At 42.1% G+C, this 18,569-nt stretch overlaps 1 pseudogene; it reads right to left on the bottom strand.

The window, feature by feature from the left end:
• Nucleotides 1–5,133: 5,133 nt before the first annotated feature.
• On the bottom strand, nt 5,134–17,082 carry LOC141002028 (protein FAM171B-like; annotated as a pseudogene).
• Nucleotides 17,083–18,569: the final 1,487 nt, after the last annotated feature.

Here is an 18,569-nt window from a genome sequence, read left to right as displayed (position 1 = left end):
CGAGTCATTCGGTCAAAAGACGACCGTAACCCTAACCCTAACCCTAGCACTAACCCTAACCCTAACCCTAACCCTAACCCTAACCCTAACCCTAGCCCCAGCCTTAAGGCAGTCTCATGAAACATTGTACCTTTTCACTAAAATATTCACCAAAAATACAAATTTCACCGGAATCCAATGGGAACTGCTGTGTCTCGTTCAGCCAGTATAGGACCACATTTGGGAGCGATTTCGAGTCAATCGGTCCAAAGACCTGGAAGCTATTGAAAAAATGGGCTGAGGTTTTCATGAAAAATGGCCACTTTTTTCTTTAAAATATTCACCAAAAATACAAATTTCAACGGAATCCAATGGGAACTGCTCTCCCTCATTCAGCCAGTAGAGGACCACATTCGTGCCGAATTTCCAGTCATTCGGTCAAAAGACGACCGTAACCCTAACCCTAACCCTAACCCTAGCACTAACCCTAACCCTAACCCTAACCCTAGCCCCAGCCTTAAGGCAGTCTCATGAAACATTGTACCTTTTCACTAAAATATTCACCAAAAATACAAATTTCACCGGAATCCAATGGGAACTGCTGTGTCTCGTTCAGCCAGTATAGGACCACATTTGGGAGCGATTTCGAGTCAATCGGTCCAAAGACCTGGAAGCTATTGAAAAAATGGGCTGAGGTTTTCATGAAAAATGGCCACTTTTTTCTTTAAAATATTCACCAAAAATACAAATTTCGACGGAATCCAATGGGAACTGCTCTCCCTCGTTCAGCCAGTAGAGGACCACATTCGTGCCGAATTTCGAGTCATTCGGTCAAAAGACGACCGTAACCCTAACCCTAACCCTAACCCTAGCACTAACCCTAACCCTAACCCTAACCCTAACCCTAGCCCCAGCCTTAAGGCAGTCTCATGAAACATTGTACCTTTTCACTAAAATATTCACCAAAAATACAAATTTCACCGGAATCCAATGGGAACTGCTGTGTCTCGTTCAGCCAGTATAGGATCACATTTGGGAGCGATTTCGAGTCAATCGGTCCAAAGACCTGGAAGCTATTGAAAAAATGGGCTGAGGTTTTCATGAAAAATGGCCACTTTTTTCTTTAAAATATTCACCAAAAATACAAATTTCGACGGAATCCAATGGGAACTGCTCTCCCTCGTTCAGCCAGTAGAGGATCACATTCGTGCCGAATTTCGAGTCATTCGGTCAAAAGACGACCGTAACCCTAACCCTAACCCTAACCCTAGCACTAACCCTAACCCTAACCCTAGCACTAACCCTAACCCTAACCCTAACCCTAACCCTAACCCTAACCCTAGCCCCAGCCTTAAGGCAGTCTCATGAAACATTGTACCTTTTCACTAAAATATTCACCAAAAATACAAATTTCACCGGAATCCAATGGGAACTGCTGTGTCTCGTTCAGCCAGTATAGGACCACATTTGGGAGCGATTTCGAGTCAATCGGTCCAAAGACCTGGAAGCTATTGAAAAAATGGGCTGAGGTTTTCATGAAAAATGGCCACTTTTTTCTTTAAAATATTCACCAAAAATACAAATTTCGACGGAATCCAATGGGAACTGCTCTCCCTCGTTCAGCCAGTAGAGGACCACATTCGTGCCGAATTTCGAGTCATTCGGTCAAAAGACGACCGTAACACTAACCCTAACCCTAACCCTAGCACTAACCCTAACCCTAACCCTAACCCTAACCCTAGCCCCAGCCTTAAGGCAGTCTCATGAAACATTGTACCTTTTCACTAAAATATTCACCAAAAATACAAATTTCACCGGAATCCAATGGGAACTGCTGTGTCTCGTTCAGCCAGTATAGGACCACATTTGGGAGCGATTTCGAGTCAATCGGTCCAAAGACCTGGAAGCTATTGAAAAAATGGGCTGAGGTTTTCATGAAAAATGGCCACTTTTTTCTTTAAAATATTCACCAAAAATACAAATTTCGACGGAATCCAATGGGAACTGCTCTCCCTCGTTCAGCCAGTAGAGGACCACATTCGTGCCGAATTTCGAGTCATTCGGTCAAAAGACGACCGTAACCCTAACCCTAACCCTAACCCTAACCCTAGCCCTAACCCTAACCCTAACCCTAACCCTAACCCTAACCCTAGCCCCAGCCTTAAGGCAGTCTCATGAAACATTGTACCTTTTCACTAAAATATTCACCAAAAATACAAATTTCACCGGAATCCAATGGGAACTGCTGTGTCTCGTTCAGCCAGTATAGGAGCACATTTGGGAGCGATTTCGAGTCAATCGGTCCAAAGACCTGGAAGCTATTGAAAAAATGGGCTGAGGTTTTCATGAAAAATGGCCACTTTTTTCTTTAAAATATTCACCAAAAATACAAATTTCAACGGAATCCAATGGGAACTGCTCTCCCTCGTTCAGCCAGTAGAGGACCACATTCGTGCCGAATTTCGAGTCATTCGGTCAAAAGACGACCGTAACCCTAACCCTAACCCTAACCCTAGCACTAACCCTAACCCTAACCCTAACCCTAACCCTAGCCCCAGCCTTAAGGCAGTCTCATGAAACATTGTACCTTTTCACTAAAATATTCACCAAAAATACAAATTTCACCGGAATCCAATGGGAACTGCTGTGTCTCGTTCAGCCAGTATAGGACCACATTTGGGAGCGATTTCGAGTCAATCGGTCCAAAGACCTGGAAGCTATTGAAAAAATGGGCTGAGGTTTTCATGAAAAATGGCCACTTTTTTCTTTAAAATATTCACCAAAAATACAAATTTCGACGGAATCCAATGGGAACTGCTCTCCCTCGTTCAGCCAGTAGAGGATCACATTCGTGCCGAATTTCGAGTCATTCGGTCAAAAGACGACCGTAACCCTAACCCTAACCCTAACCCTAGCACTAACCCTAACCCTAACCCTAGCACTAACCCTAACCCTAACCCTAACCCTAACCCTAGCCCCAGCCTTAAGGCAGTCTCATGAAACATTGTACCTTTTCACTAAAATATTCACCAAAAATACAAATTTCACCGGAATCCAATGGGAACTGCTGTGTCTCGTTCAGCCAGTATAGGACCACATTTGGGAGCGATTTCGAGTCAATCGGTCCAAAGACCTGGAAGCTATTGAAAAAATGGGCTGAGGTTTTCATGAAAAATGGCCACTTTTTTCTTTAAAATATTCACCAAAAATACAAATTTCGACCGAATCCAATGGGAACTGCTCTCCCTCGTTCAGCCAGTAGAGGACCACATTCGTGCCGAATTTCGAGTCATTCGGTCAAAAGACGACCGTAACCCTAACCCTAACCCTAACCCTAACCCTAGCCCTAACACTAACCCTAACCCTAACCCTAACCCTAACCCTAGCCCCAGCCTTAAGGCAGTCTCATGAAACATTGTACCTTTTCACTAAAATATTCACCAAAAATACAAATTTCACCGGAATCCAATGGGAACTGCTGTGTCTCGTTCAGCCAGTATAGGACCACATTTGGGAGCGATTTCGAGTCAATCGGTCCAAAGACCTGGAAGCTATTGAAAAAATGGGCTGAGGTTTTCATGAAAAATGGCCACTTTTTTCTTTAAAATATTCACCAAAAATACAAATTTCGACCGAATCCAATGGGAACTGCTCTCCCTCGTTCAGCCAGTAGAGGACCACATTCGTGCCGAATTTCGAGTCATTCGGTCAAAAGACGACCGTAACCCTAACCCTAACCCTAACCCTAACCCTAGCCCTAACCCTAACCCTAACCCTAACCCTAACCCTAACCCTAGCCCCAGCCTTAAGGCAGTCTCATGAAACATTGTACCTTTTCACTAAAATATTCACCAAAAATACAAATTTCACCGGAATCCAATGGGAACTGCTGTGTCTCGTTCAGCCAGTATAGGACCACATTTGGGAGCGATTTCGAGTCATTCGGTCAAAAGATGACCGTAACCCTAACCCTAACCCTAACCCTAGCCCTAACCCTAACCCTAACCCTAACCCTAACCCTAGCCCCAGCCTTAAGGCAGTCTCATGAAACATTGTACCTTTTCACTAAAATATTCACCAAAAATACAAATTTCACCGGAATCCAATGGGAACTGCTGTGTCTCGTTCAGCCAGTATAGGACCACATTTGGGAGCGATTTCGAGTCAATCGGTCCAAATACCTGGAAGCTATTGAAAAAATGGGCTGAGGTTTTCATGAAAAATGGCCACTTTTTTCTTTAAAATATTCACCAAAAATACAAATTTCAACGGAATCCAATGGGAACTGCTCTCCCTCGTTCAGCCAGTAGAGGACCACATTCGTGCCGAATTTCCAGTCATTCGGTCAAAAGACGACCGTAACCCTAGCCCCATCACCCTAACCCCTGTGTACTTCTGCTCACACACAATTAATATGTGCATTATGAATACTTTCACTATTGGTTAATCAAGTAGCTACTTTTTGCTGCTAACAGTACTGCCATTGTACTTTTACTTATGTACGTGTGAGTTAAAGATCGGAATACTTCTCTCACTAAGTGTTGCAGGAAAAGTATGATAAACAAATGAGGAGGAGGAGATGAGGGGGTAGGAGAGGAAGAAGGAGGAGACAGAGGAGAGGAGGGCAAGGAAGAGGGAGGAGGAGGATGAAAAGAAGGATGTGAAAAAGGAGGAGGAAACAGGAGAAAAAGGAGGAGGGAAAGAAGGAGGATAAGTGGAGGAGGAGACAACAGTCTCATACTGTATCTCATGTTTAGTCAGCTACAGAAACAGTCACAACAAAGGTCCAGTTTTTAATTAAAATATAATGAAATGATTCACTTCATGATAATATTCACAAAAACATGCACAAACAAGTCAAACTACACTGTTAAATACAAAAATATCAGTCATGTTATGTTCGCCATGATAGTCCGTCTGTTAATACTGAGGGGATAACAGTTAATGACTGTTTATAATGGAGGTGATGACCTCTGAATAAATCACCAGTGTGACAGACAGGAAAAGACAGAGTTCAGATGTAACGTCCACACGCTCCTGTTGAAACTGTCCGGACTGGCACTTTAACATTAATATGTATAACATGACATGAAGTTATTTGTCACAGACAGAACTGATGCTGATGATCCACAGACTCAGAGGTCTGTTGAGTTGTCACTGTGGAGGTGTGTCTTTACTGCTGGATGAGCTTTTAACAAACGTGGCGTTGCGCTCCAGCGTCACCGCCCTCCTTCCAGGCGTCTGGTTCAGTTCACTCATATCCACTCCCGAGTCCAGGCTCGTCTCTCGACTCTCCACCGGCCTCCGTCTCCTCTGCTGCTCCGACACGGCATAATGGATCTCCGCCGCAGGTTTCCCCTCCAGTGACACAAACCAGGCCCGAGGAGGCTGAAGTGACGGGATTCTAGAAAGTTCTGCCAGGGTGTGGACAGAGTGTCTGCCGCCCCGGATATTATTTAAAGTTCCTGGGACAGAAGCCGACTCCGGGAGGCTGAAGTGACCCCTGGATGTCTTTGAGGATGCTGCTGCCTCTAAAATCCCGAGCTGGTCCTCAGTTTCCTCTGCCTGGCTCTGGCTGGCAGACGAGCCTTTTGGGGCAGTCTGGGTGAAGCCGTCTTTGCTCTCGGTGGTAGCGCTGTTTGTCGCCCCGGTGCGGGGAAGAGTGGCCGACCTGCTCCACTGGGGTTCATCTGGCTGCTCCTCAAGATGGAAGAACGCTGGAGCGTGAAGGATGGCGACAGGCTGGTTGTAGAAAAACAAACTGTCGGTCAGAGAGGCTGGAACTCTGATCTGCTGCGTTGTTTTATCAAAACCATTCAGATCATTAAGCTCCAGGTCGTTACAGTCCATCGCAATGGCCACGGCGTTGGGGTTGGCTATTACGTCGTGCAGATTATCCCCCCTTTCCCTTTCTCCTTCCTCTTCTTCATCATTGGTGGAGGTGGTTTGGTCTCTTCTCATCACAGGGAGGATCTTCTTTCCTCGAGTTTCATGTCTGCAAGCAAGACAAGAACATTTGACTTAATCAGTGACAGGATAATGAAACCGAGTGTGGCAGTTCATTATTTTGTCTAAAAGCTCATCCTGTTAAAAATAATCAGACAAAATACATTTGCTTTTGACTTCTTGGTGGTTTACTGATATATAAGTACCATTAAAGGATAATAAAATACTCTGCCTTGTTGGGTTAAAAAATACATCACACCTTTAGTCGGCCTGGATTCACCACAAAAGTGACCTTGAGATGTGACAAAGCTATCAGTGTCCTTTAAGGAACTACTAGCAGCTAGCGAATGCAGCTACAGGCCTGGTTTATGTGTGACGGCAAGTGAGAGGAGTTAAAACGTTTAAAAACAACAATGGCCGCCCTCAAGAGGTTAGCATAGCCACTGTAGCATCTGTTACATCTGAACTGGAGAATATTTCTTTATTGAAAGGAGAGAAAAGAACAGCACTGAAGGCTTTTCACAATGGAAAACATGTTTCCGCTTTTCTTTAGACTGGCTTCAGTAAGAGTTGGCGCTCTCCTACTGTTGATCTGATTAGCTGATTGACACACGGTTCGTCCAATCACCTGCCAAGTATGTTTTGAAAGTGTCTGACTCTTCCAAATAGTTTCTAGCTGCTCCTCTCAAATCACTACTAACATATTCCTGAAATTATAAACTGTGCTACAATTATTGGTAGGTAGGAACTACAACCCTTAGTTACAGCCCATAAGAGTATATGATTACCTTAAAAGGTAAACAAAGGTATACATGGTCGATGGCTGGGACAACATTTGCGATTGCGACAAAACCAGAAATCGTGTCTTATTCTGAGTAATTATCTAACAATCCTGATTCCAAAAAAAGTTAGGAGATGAAGGCGTCTGTTACCTGCGATTACACAGTAACACAACCAGAAGACAGGTGACAATTACAAGCATTCCTCCGAGGATTAGCATCAGCAGAGACGAATGCTGCAAGATGAAGTCAATGGGGATGTCAAGTCCAAAGAAACCTAACGTGTAAAGAAAGTCAGAAGACGTCGGATGAATTATAAACATAAGCAATAAAAGATGAGCAAGGTGCTTTTTGTATGTAAAACCAGTGACCAGTGGAACTGGCATTAAAAATACAGAGCGCTGCATCTTATTCACAGTATTTTCAGAGTGAGCACTTACCTCTGGTTGAAGACAGAGGTGCTGCTATCCAGTAACCAAGGTGAGGAGCTGTGAACGTCCACACGAGTTTCCCTTCTGATGACACGACCGACCCCAGACCTTTTCTCATCCACCCACCTACAGCAGCCAAAACAAATACCGTTTTGAATCTCTATCCAACAAGTTTGCCAAGAAATGCTCCAAAGTTGAGAATCAAAACGTGATTGTCACTCACTCTAAAATGAAATAAATTAGCTCTCTCTCTCCTGATTCTTCTACGATCCAAACAGACTAGATGTTTTTTGTTTGCATGAATGCAACTTTTTCCTCACCAGTCGTCCGGTTGAAGAACCAAGCTGGAACAACGTTTGAAGCCTGGAGTCCACAGCTGTCAGGGAGGCTCAGGCTGATCTGTACGGGCCCGCTCACATGTAACTCAGTGTCTCCTGAGAAAAGCTTCACGCTGACGGCCGCCACCGGACTCAACTCTACACTGACGTAGCCTTGACAAAGAGAAGAGGTTGTGCTCAGGAGATTATGTGGACTAGACTCATTCAGTTGACCTTTTCTTGGATGAAATTGTCTTAAACACTTCATTTAAATGGTCCCAGCTTGACATTGTTACAGATTAAATCAGTTTTAATGTGGCAGAGGGCAAATGTTTGTTCCTTTGGGAGAAATTAAGACATTCTCAGTTGAAACTAGTGTAGCTTGTGTGCTGTCCTTCTCTTTTCTACCACTAGATGGAGCCACAGGAGAAACAATCTCATCTAACACACACTGAGGTTTTAACTTTTCTTATCTTGACCCTACAATTGAATGGCAATGTGGTGGAAAGTAACTTAGTACATTTACTCAAGTACTCTTCTTGAGTTCACTACAGTATTTATATTCTCTGCTAATTTACACTTCTACTCTATAACAGTTCAGAGGCAAACATTGTACTTTGTCTTCCCCTACATTTAACAACTTAGTTACTGGTGTCTTTGCAGATTTAGTTTAATAAATCAACAAATAAATTATGATGTAATATTATAGATTAAAATGTACTTGGTCACCTAGGAGAAATTCACAAGCTACCCTGTAGATAAAGTATATAAAGTTTACCAGCTTCAACACTGAAGTGATGAACACAATAATGAATCAATCATTTTAATCATAATATAATTATTCTAAGAAAAATACCATTGTGCATTATAAGAAGTTTTAGTTTTGGTACTTTAATTGTATTTTAATAAATCAGAATTTATTTGTATATCACCAATTCGCAACAAAAGTTCTCTCAAGACTCTGGTCTAGACTATACTCTTTATGTACTTTTATTTTACATTAATACTGTTTGAGTAAAAAATACTGCTAAACTATTAAAAATGAAATGCTTACTTGCTTGTAACAGAGTATTTCTTCGGTGTACAGCTACTCTTTTTTTCACTGAAGCAAAGCACTACAGATTGCAGAGGCAGGAGAAATACTGAGACTTTGTACCTAAAGCAACACAGTGTAGCTTCTGGAGAAAGACAGCTGATTGAGTCTCATACTGCTACTTTGGTGCCGTCAGACCCAAACCACCAACACAACGCGTCACTATTTTACAACCCGGGTGTGAGACTCAACAATTAACTATCTTTCAAATCTCAATTTCTACCTGATTTTCGACTCATGATGCCCAGCGTGTTCAGATAGTTGTCCTCCTCTGACGGCAGCTTGGGAACGGTCAGGTACGCTTTAACAGAGGTGACATTACTGGCGTCTGTCAGGTTCAGCAGGCTCTTAGGAAACTGGACGACGGGCCGCGACGAGGCGTCTACAAATTAGAGAAGACACGACAAATAACAGCTGGAAAAATATGTTCATAAAATATGTTAGTTGGCTGATATAATGTGTTTGAGAGCGAATGAGCGAAGAAGAAAGAGAAAATAAAAAAGTGTGACTTCAACAATATTTACAGTACCAGATGTTTTGCCAGTGATCAGGACAGAATCCTCAAAGAGCCAGATGTTCCCCTGAGTCAGACCCAGTAGTGACATGGTGACGGATGAAAATACTGCAGCAAAGGTAAGAGAAAAAGGGAAAAAAGATGCAGAATTATCATTGAGTACTCCATTTAAAAATGTTTTCGACAGATGGCAGATGTTAACTCGGGTATTTAACCCGACACAGAGGCAAGAAAGGGAGGAGTTCACTTTCTTTTCTGAGTTTTAACTACAAAAACAATCGTTGAAGATTCAGTTCTTTTGTTGTCGTGAGGAATGTGTAGCACTGTAGACGACAGATGAGAGACACAAAGTCCGGATGTGAGTTATTAAATGACCCCAAGTAGTTGTGCTCAAGTGCTGCGTCTAATTAGGTGTCAAATGCAGTCGGGTGGAGCAAAATGTGGCCCTGCAATTATGACCAGAAAGTTTTGAAAATTACTTAAACATATGAAGCTCAGTACTTTCTGTAATTTTGTTTTTACAGGACCACATTTGAAATGTCCTGATATAAAATAAAATAAATAACTGTTATTTATTCTTGCACAGCTTCGAATGTGTGAATGATTTGGAGCGAAAGAAGCTCCAGAATGAAGTCGAGCACTTCTGCTTCTGTGTGGAAAACTTTCAACCATACAAAGCTCCACATATTTACTGAGTTTTGATCATGAGCGCCGATGATTTGATTTAATTGTATCCATTTAATTAAGCTTATTATCTGCTGTGATTCAGATAAATGTCCACATTAATCCTCATAAAAGCCTTGAAAAGTCCAAAATCCAAATAATCTGAATTAAAACATTAAAAAGTCCAAATACAAGTTTGACAGGCCTTAAATTTTAAGGTTGCATTTACGTCAATCTCGCTTTTAAATGTACCTTTTTTTTGTTGTGAATATTTTCTGGATTGCAAGTGAAGAGGAGACGGTGCTGGAGTGTTTTGCTTTGATTCGAATGTGCTTTTGGGAAATAAAGACTAAATGAGAGTTAGGCCTCCATAAAAGCCTCCAGGTATGAGTACTAAGTAATTCTGGGACTCTGATTTTCCTTCCTTTAATCCTTTAATGTTGACAACCTGCGGAGACCCTGATTACATATCTTACTCGGCGTTCTGTCGGTTTTACAAGGCAGCAGTGTGCAGATGTAGCCATCCTTGCTGGCCACGATTGCGATCGGCATCCCAGTTTGGTGAGGCACATGGAGCAAAACGCTGCCGTCCTCCCCAGTAAGAGCTGTGTTGATCCTGGTGTAGTTGACATAGACCTCCACCGCTGCCTGGCTCAGCTGCTGACGAGTCAGGACGTCGTCGACCTGGACCTTTAGGTTAAAGGCAGAACCTGGAGAAACGATGGGTGATCAGTTGAGCATGAAAGTCAATACAGGTGAAGGTCTTGTCTTAACTTAACAGTCTCAAACATTGCAAAATGCATGGAGTTGGCCTCATTTCCAATTAACCCAGACGGGACCTCACTGACATCAACAACAGGAAAAGTAATTTGCTGAATCCCCCCAAAGGATATCAATCAATTAATCCCGGGAGATTTTAAAGAGGTGGACACAAATACAAAATGGTAAAACTGGCCAATTAGTTCAGCAAAGCATGCGTTGAAGACGACATTGTGCTACATCAGCATGCAGACGGCCAAGTACAGTACATATTTCCAATGATGTGAGTCTTATGAGGGGGCACTGATCATTACGTGTTTTGCAAGTAGCTCCATGAGGATCTCATTCAGGGCCGACTGATAATGTGACACTTCATCCACTAACTCAATTATTAGCTGCTTTCACACTGTGCACCAACACCCCATGTTAAGTTCATGACAACAACACTTTATTTCTCAGAGGTATAGTGTCGCATAACAATGCAGGAATGCTTAGTCATGCATCATTAATTCCTCATATGAATAAATGGTGGTCATGCAGATGAGCACTCCCTACCGATGATCAATGCCAATAGAGGGGCACACTCGACATTAAAGCTGCGTTAATCCATATTTTTACATTAACTATGGTTAAAATGACAATGACTACATTTACATGCACACTAAAAGAGTGCCAAAACCAGGAGATAAGTTAGCATCTTTGCATCGAATCACTCGGTTTTCAGTTAGATGCCTGAACAAAGGTCTGTGGTGGTAACAAGTTTAAGATATTTTCACGTTTTGTTCTACGACATTAAATACATCAGAATACACCACGTTTGAGTGTTTATGTGCAACAGCAGTTGCTAACAAGCAGCTAAATTAGACTACAGAGGTTGTCGGGGACGCTAAACGTCATCATGCCAAACATGGAGACTCATCCACTCATTAGTCCGTCTTCACAGGCGTCCTTTATTTGCAAACTATTCCAGCTCTACTAAATTAAAATACATTGATCAATCTACAAGTTGTAAAGTCGATGGAGCATTTTAGCGTCTTTGGCTAATTGTTTTGGTTTTACAGACACGGCCTCAAGCTAACCTATGATAAACAAGCTCTGCTGACAAAGTTAGCGACCAAAGCAGAGCTAAAACTAGAGTGATTATTCGTCTTAGATTTGTCTGGTGGTCAGAAACATGTCCACTATAACAACTTAACAAGTTGCTGATATGCCAATGTTGTATGTACAGCTTCTTTTTTTAAGCCCATGTGGCCAAAAAATCCATTAATGCAGCTTTAAATTGTGAATTTTAGCATTCAAACAGCAGCAGTCTTTGGGATAAAAGTGTATAAACATTTTGCTGTGGACAGCTGTGAAGGTGGCATTGCATTAAGCTAGAAAATGCACACACCAGCTGCAATATCTGAGACCAGGAGCCCCATATCAACTAGTGATGGAGCCACTGAACAATGCTTCAAAGAAACTGCTCAGTACAAAGAGTACTGTGTGCAGCTGCGAAACTCTGCCAGCACTGATCACTGCCAAGGTATCTTCCTTCACCTACTGCCCTGCTATAAATATTGTCCTCTGAGCTGTGCTGATGCAGTCTGGGCCAGAGAGTGAGTTTCAGGAGCCATAAATCTCAGCAGCCATCATCATCAACTCTCCACAGTTACAGTAGAGAATAGTTATTTTGTGTTAGGAGGCCATAAAAAAGGTCCTTATTGCACTTTTTATTAGTAAGTAAATGCTGCAATATCGCTGTAGCACCAATCTCAGCAGTTAAATGTTGTAAGCATCTTCCTCTAATGGGGACAATTCATAACACAGACAGTAGTGGTTGGATGTTCTGCTGGTCTGATTGCTCATAATCCTGCTGCTACAAAAAGATCTGCCAAAGCTTTACTGAACACTCATGAAGCCGTGCCTTATGCCACCAGCTTTCACAATATTTCGGCAACGGCCAAAACCAGATAACCAGATCATCCCATATCCTTCCCACGGAACAATTCGCTTTGAACAGAAGCAGGCGAATGCCCGGAGCTGCCAGGAGTGCCTGCATTTCCAGCCACAATATGAAACAAACATCTACATTTGGCAGCTCTAGTGTCGACCCGCTGGGACACATACACCAGTGCAGATGGACAAGAGGATGCTTGTTTTTCGGGAGAGGCAGCCTCCACTTTATGTGTGCTCTGCCTTCGTGGCCAAACAGAACAGAAGGGGGTCACTACATCTGAAGTGGAGGTGTTTCGTGCCAGATTACTATAATCTTCCCATTTGGCGAAGTGAAGCACGCCACAAAGAGGTTTATGAAGTGGATTGAAATGGGCCGTCTGAGGCCACTGGGGCAGATGAGAAAGAGATCCCATGTTGTGTGTGTGTGTGATGTGACTGGAATACTGTTATTATCAGGGGCATGATAGCCCTGGTGTCCAATACAAAGAAGAACACTGAACTAACTCAAATACATCTATATACCATGTGTAAGACATTTCCATTAGGGGTCGGGGAAAAATGGATTCTAAGATGCATCGTGATTCTGTCTTGAAAGATGTCTCAATGCAGAAAAAGTCAGTAATCAGACATTTAAAACCCAAGTCTCGGGCTGAACGTTCTAGCAGAACCAACTGGATTGTAAAATGTGGTTGTGTTCCAGGGTCACAACACATTATCCCATATCCCGTTATTCCATATCGCAATGGGATTGGTTCAGCACATGGTAGCTTTGTATTTCTGTTTCCTCTGACAATAGTAGGAAATTGTGGTTTGAGTTCTCCACACAGGAAGCCAACCACCGTCCTCTTGTGTGAAGATGTTGGGAGTAATCCCAATCTAGTAATCCATCTATCCCAACCAGTCCCTTGTTCCTTGCTCACTACTTAATTATTTTAACGGAAACCACAATCTTTCCCTCAACCGAAACTAAATTAACTAAATTCCTTCTGCGCACCCAAAGTTATCTTTTCCTAACGCTGACCAAATAGCTTTAGTGCCTCAACTTACATAACATCACGTATGCAAGCTCCTTTCTCATCGTACTTTCAGGTACCATGTTGTCGGCGACACAAATACCTGCATTTGCATGGTAGAACATGTAAATCTTGTTTTACGTTCTAGGCTAGGCTACTTTGTTAGCCTCGGTGTACGCCTGTTTATTAAAAAGTTAGCCAAATCAAACGAGGTTCGTCCCCAATCGTGTAATCGTACACACCAGTCCACACCACAAAGAAATGCATTAAAGTCGTCATTTAACATCGTGGCAACATTAAATACATTAATTGGAGCTGAATTTCTTGGTGACGTCACAACAGCGTGTTACAAAGACGACAGCTTGGCTCCGTTTCCTAGTGTTGGTGAGGATGACCGAGCGTGAGCAAAGGTATAGAAGGAAGTTCATCCTTTTTATGGTTATGGATTATTATAGATACACTATGTTTTAAGAGTAGCTAGCAGTAACTCAGTAAAAAAAATGGTCATATATTGAAATAAAACATTTTAAGGGATCAAGATGCATCAATAACTGTATCACAATCAAATCCCTTTCTGATTTCAAGGTGCCTAGAGTTTGCCAAAGAAAATAAAGACAGTATATATTAGAGTGACAAGTTATATTATTGAAAGCAAAAATCAACATCCACAGGGAGGAGCAGTAACATGTTGACTGGCCATTTCCGTGAGACCACCAGGCGGCAAACACAAACAGATGGTCCAACAGGGACTTATCTCTGGTGACCCCCCCACCCTCTCCACAAAATGCTTGTTTGTGTGCTGGAATTAGGCCATACATTCCACGGTTGGCGGAAAAAAACAAGTGCACCCTTTGATATGTGGGCCAAACCGGCTTTGGGCACGACTCAGCAATATCAGATTGAAGTGAAACAATAAAGGTGCTTAGGGTGGAGCTGGTTGAGGACTTAATGTCCCCCAGAAACCAACAGTCCTGTTGTCTAATAATTACAAATCCTCCCCCTGGGATTAAATCTCTAAATCTGTGGCCCATTATGAAAGGACAACAATGAAGATGCATGGGCGAGCTGACCATCTGTTCAAGAGAGGAGGTGTTTATTCTTACATTTGTATATCTGAGATTTAGAAGAGGAGAGAGGGCAATCATTCCCCTGAGAGTTGACTCTGTACTGAAAGGACAGGAAGGCCAAGAGGAGATGGTTTGGCAGGACACTACACAGGCCGGCAGGGGAGGGTTGGGGGTGGTGCTGGAGACAACAGCATGCTTGGGTACATTTCCAAGCATTTCAGTCGACAACACAGATCATGTGATGACGGATGGTAATGTACTCCTACAGCAGCATGAATTAGTCATGAAGCAGTTGATAAGTGGACGGGGGCCACAAATCCCCTCTTTCAGCTCCCGTCCGACTGCTCTGCTGTAAACAAGGAGCTCATGTCATGACGAGTGGAGAGAGAAGTACTTCAGAGACAGAGGCAGCAGCAGCAGTAGCATATAATTAAAATAGCCAGCAGGACAAAAAGAAAATGAAGAAGCTATAAAAGAGGAGTGAGTCTGCTGTGATGTAAAGGCAAGATCTGAAAGAATATAGAGCGAGGGATATCAAACTGACAGTTCAATCCAAACTCCCCAAATCTAATTTCTCCTCTTATCTGTAGTGCTGTTTATCCATCTGGATTATTGGTGTGAAGTTTTCGAAATATCAGCCTCCAGAGAGAGTCTGCCCTCTCTCGAATATAATGGAGCTAAATGGCTTTCTGGTGCTCAAAGCACCAAAATAATACATTTGAAAAGCTCAACAGCCATGTTTCTTTCCAGAAATCATCGACCTGGTTACTCAAGATAATCCACGGATCTTGTTGTGAGAAATTTCATGTAGGAACTACCTACAGCAGCTACTTATAAACGAGAGGCTTGTGCTTGTGGCATCACAGGAAGTTAACATCGATGGCATCCTCCCCGACTAAGCTTTAATGTTGAGGTATGTCTGTCGTTGACACATGGTACCTGACAACATGATACAAAGTTTGGTAACATTTTGGTTAAGTTTAGGCAAAAAAAACACCTGGTTAGGTTTTGGAAAACATGGCTTGGGTAAAAATAAGTACATTAAAGGTGTAATTTGTTAAGAAATGGCCAGAATTTGAAGTTAGCTCCAGGACTATAGGGAGCAGCATGACTGCTTATTGCTGCTCACATTACTACCTGCTGTTAGCAAGTGCCTCCGTTAGCTGTAGAGCTAAGCAGCCCTTTTAGCTGATGGGAGTCTGCCCACAAGGCAACCTCGGATGATGGGGCAGGCCACCATGAAAGTCAACCAGCCTCCCACTGAACACCAGACAGGGACTGAACTGGACCTGACAGAGGTGATTTACAGCGGGTCTGTCCAGGACTATGACTCTAGAGTTAGAGGACATGTGAGGCATAGAGCAGTAGACGGCAAAGAGAGAGCGTAACGCTGGACTATTTTCACATCTTACTCTATAAATGATCTGGATTGGTCTAAATAAATCCTTAATTTACAATCATCAGAGGAATGATGAGATTGTTTCATAAACACTTAGAAGTTCCTCGTAGTCATTTGGACGTCGAAGTGTTTTTTACATTGAGTTAACGAGGCAATTTATCTCGTGTTAGTTCAGTAAAAGAGAGAGCAAAGTTGAATTCAGACGGTTTACAGTAGCATTTTTCTTCGTTAAAATCTCCTCTTTCCTGACATTTTTTTGAGATTATGTTGCTTTCTTATTAGATCCAGTCGCAAGCTCATCGCTTTTACATCACCTAGCTGCAACTACAGGTGGTAGAAAGAGTTTATTAGAGGACAGGACAGGCTAACTAACTAGCTGGTTAGCATGCTAACTTTAGTAGAAATCTCTGCAACACAGTACAGAGATGTACAACACTGTTGTTTCTCCTTATATTGATAATGTTAAATCTTTTTTAAGGCTTTTTCTGGCTATATCTTACAAATAGCTCCTTCTAGCTCCGCAGACATCAGGACGGCCAATATCTCCGAAATTCAGCAACTCACACCGAAACAGACGAAAAATATCAAAATGTTTTTGGTTTTGGGGTGAACTGTGCCTTTCAGAATATTTTAGTCAACTCTCCTCACTTCAATGCTCATACATTGTTGTGATACTGTAACTTATACACATGGACTGCTACAAGGCTGCCTTTGGTGGTGGTGATGCAGCAGAAACAGACAGATGGAGGAGCTCATGATGAGCTCCCACACCACCACCACCACTCATTACTCATGAACAGATCAGTAGATTTGCAGTGTAAATCCTGATACAGATGGTCTGTGGGCCTGCAGAATGAGGACATCCATAATCTGATGGAGAGGACGCAACACATTACATCCTATTTTTACAGCTTCGTGTTATTTATTCTGCAACATATCAAACACACAACTTGTAAGTTTGACTGCAGTTTTTTTAAATGCGAAGCTCAGAACAGACCTGACAGTGGAGCCAGCAGCACTTGTTGTTGTCGGGGCTGAAAGGACTCCTGCTTCACGTGATCCCGCTGTGAAAAGTTCCCGTCGTTGGTATGCACAGAGCGTCGGTTCGGGAGAGTGGACTCTCCATTCCCGTCCGCGCATGAAATCAGAACCAGCGCGGACAACGCGCAGGAGAGAAGCCGCATGACTTTTCCTCTGAGTTGATGATCCGCGTCACTTTTCTGCTCCAGTTTCCATCTACAGCTCGAGAGGGAGGAGAGACGGCCACAGCGCTGCCACCATCATCATCCTCACCACCACCATCATCATCATCATCACCATCCAGACTGCCCTGCTGTCCGTCAGCACACACACACACACACACACACACACACACACACACACACACTAAACTCCTCCCCTTTAATCCCCTGCTCTATCTATCTATCTATCTATCTATCTATTTGTCTATCTGTCTGTCTGTCTGTCTATAAAACATTAAATATGACACAAATAAATACTTTTACTTGACTTGTTTTGTATTATTTGAAGTAAAAGTACAACCATATAAAGTTTTTTACAGAGCATTATCAGCTAAATGTACTTTCAGTGTAAAAAGTTACTCAGATTGTTGATGAAGACTAATTTTAATTGACTTTAATTTATTTTTATCTTTATATACTTATTTATTCTCTACTTGATTGGACTGTTTTTATTCTATTTAATACTGCTTTTTTATTTTCTGCTTGAGCACTTATTTTGAAAAGTGTGTTATTATTATTATTATTATTATTATTATTATTATTATAACACAATATGTAAGTAGCAATAACTTAAAGGAGCAATATGTAGTTTAATATTAACAATAGTAATGAGGTAATAATACAAAGTTTTTCCATAAGTGAATAAACAAGCTGTTCTCGGAGGAAAATAAGGTCCCCAGAACACTGTTTTTAAGCTAGAAAGGTGGCAGGGTCCGCCACATATAAACAAAGTAAAAAAAAATTGAGTCATAAAAATTTCACCACTGAAAATGTACATATTCATGCTGTCTCACTTGCATCTGCTTATTTGTACCACTAGATGGTGCTAATGCAATGTTACTTCTCTCACAGACTCGCACTAAACTTTCAGTTACTCATTAATAATTCAATTAATATAATCAGGAAACTGATTAACATATTGATAAGAGCTTGAGAATAAATCTCACGGTCTGACCTTCACATGTACATGACCTGGTACTTGTACAGTCGTGGTAGTGTCAGTGGTTGCAGCTGTGATAGTTTTAACAACAGCTATGTATTAATGTGTAGTAGCTGTAATAGTAAGTTATAAATGTGTCTTTATTTAGTTATTATATGTACATTTACATTTGTGGGGCTTTCCAGGTCTATTAAAAATGCACCCATTAAATATTAAACATTAATTTTGCCTCTTTTACAATCCTCTATTTCTACATGACTCTAAAGTTTTTAATCACTGACTCAGAATCTGTCCACGCTGCAGTCTTTACACCTGCAGAGCTGCTGCCCAAAGGCCACCGAACTGTGAAGGGAAAAGTTTTTGTTTTGTTGTAATGTGAACTTCAACACCTAGAAACAGCTCGGAGCACCTTTATTAACACCTTTCTCCTCCAACACCTCCATATATTCAACTGGAGGGGTGAACTCAAAGCTTTTAAAAGATATTTGGT

Source organism: Pagrus major, chromosome 9 (assembly GCF_040436345.1).
Source record: "Pagrus major chromosome 9, Pma_NU_1.0".
NCBI classification, from domain to species: Eukaryota; Metazoa; Chordata; class Actinopteri; order Spariformes; family Sparidae; genus Pagrus; species Pagrus major.
Note: the sequence above shows the minus strand (reverse complement) of the source record. Positions and strands in the feature narration are given on the sequence as shown.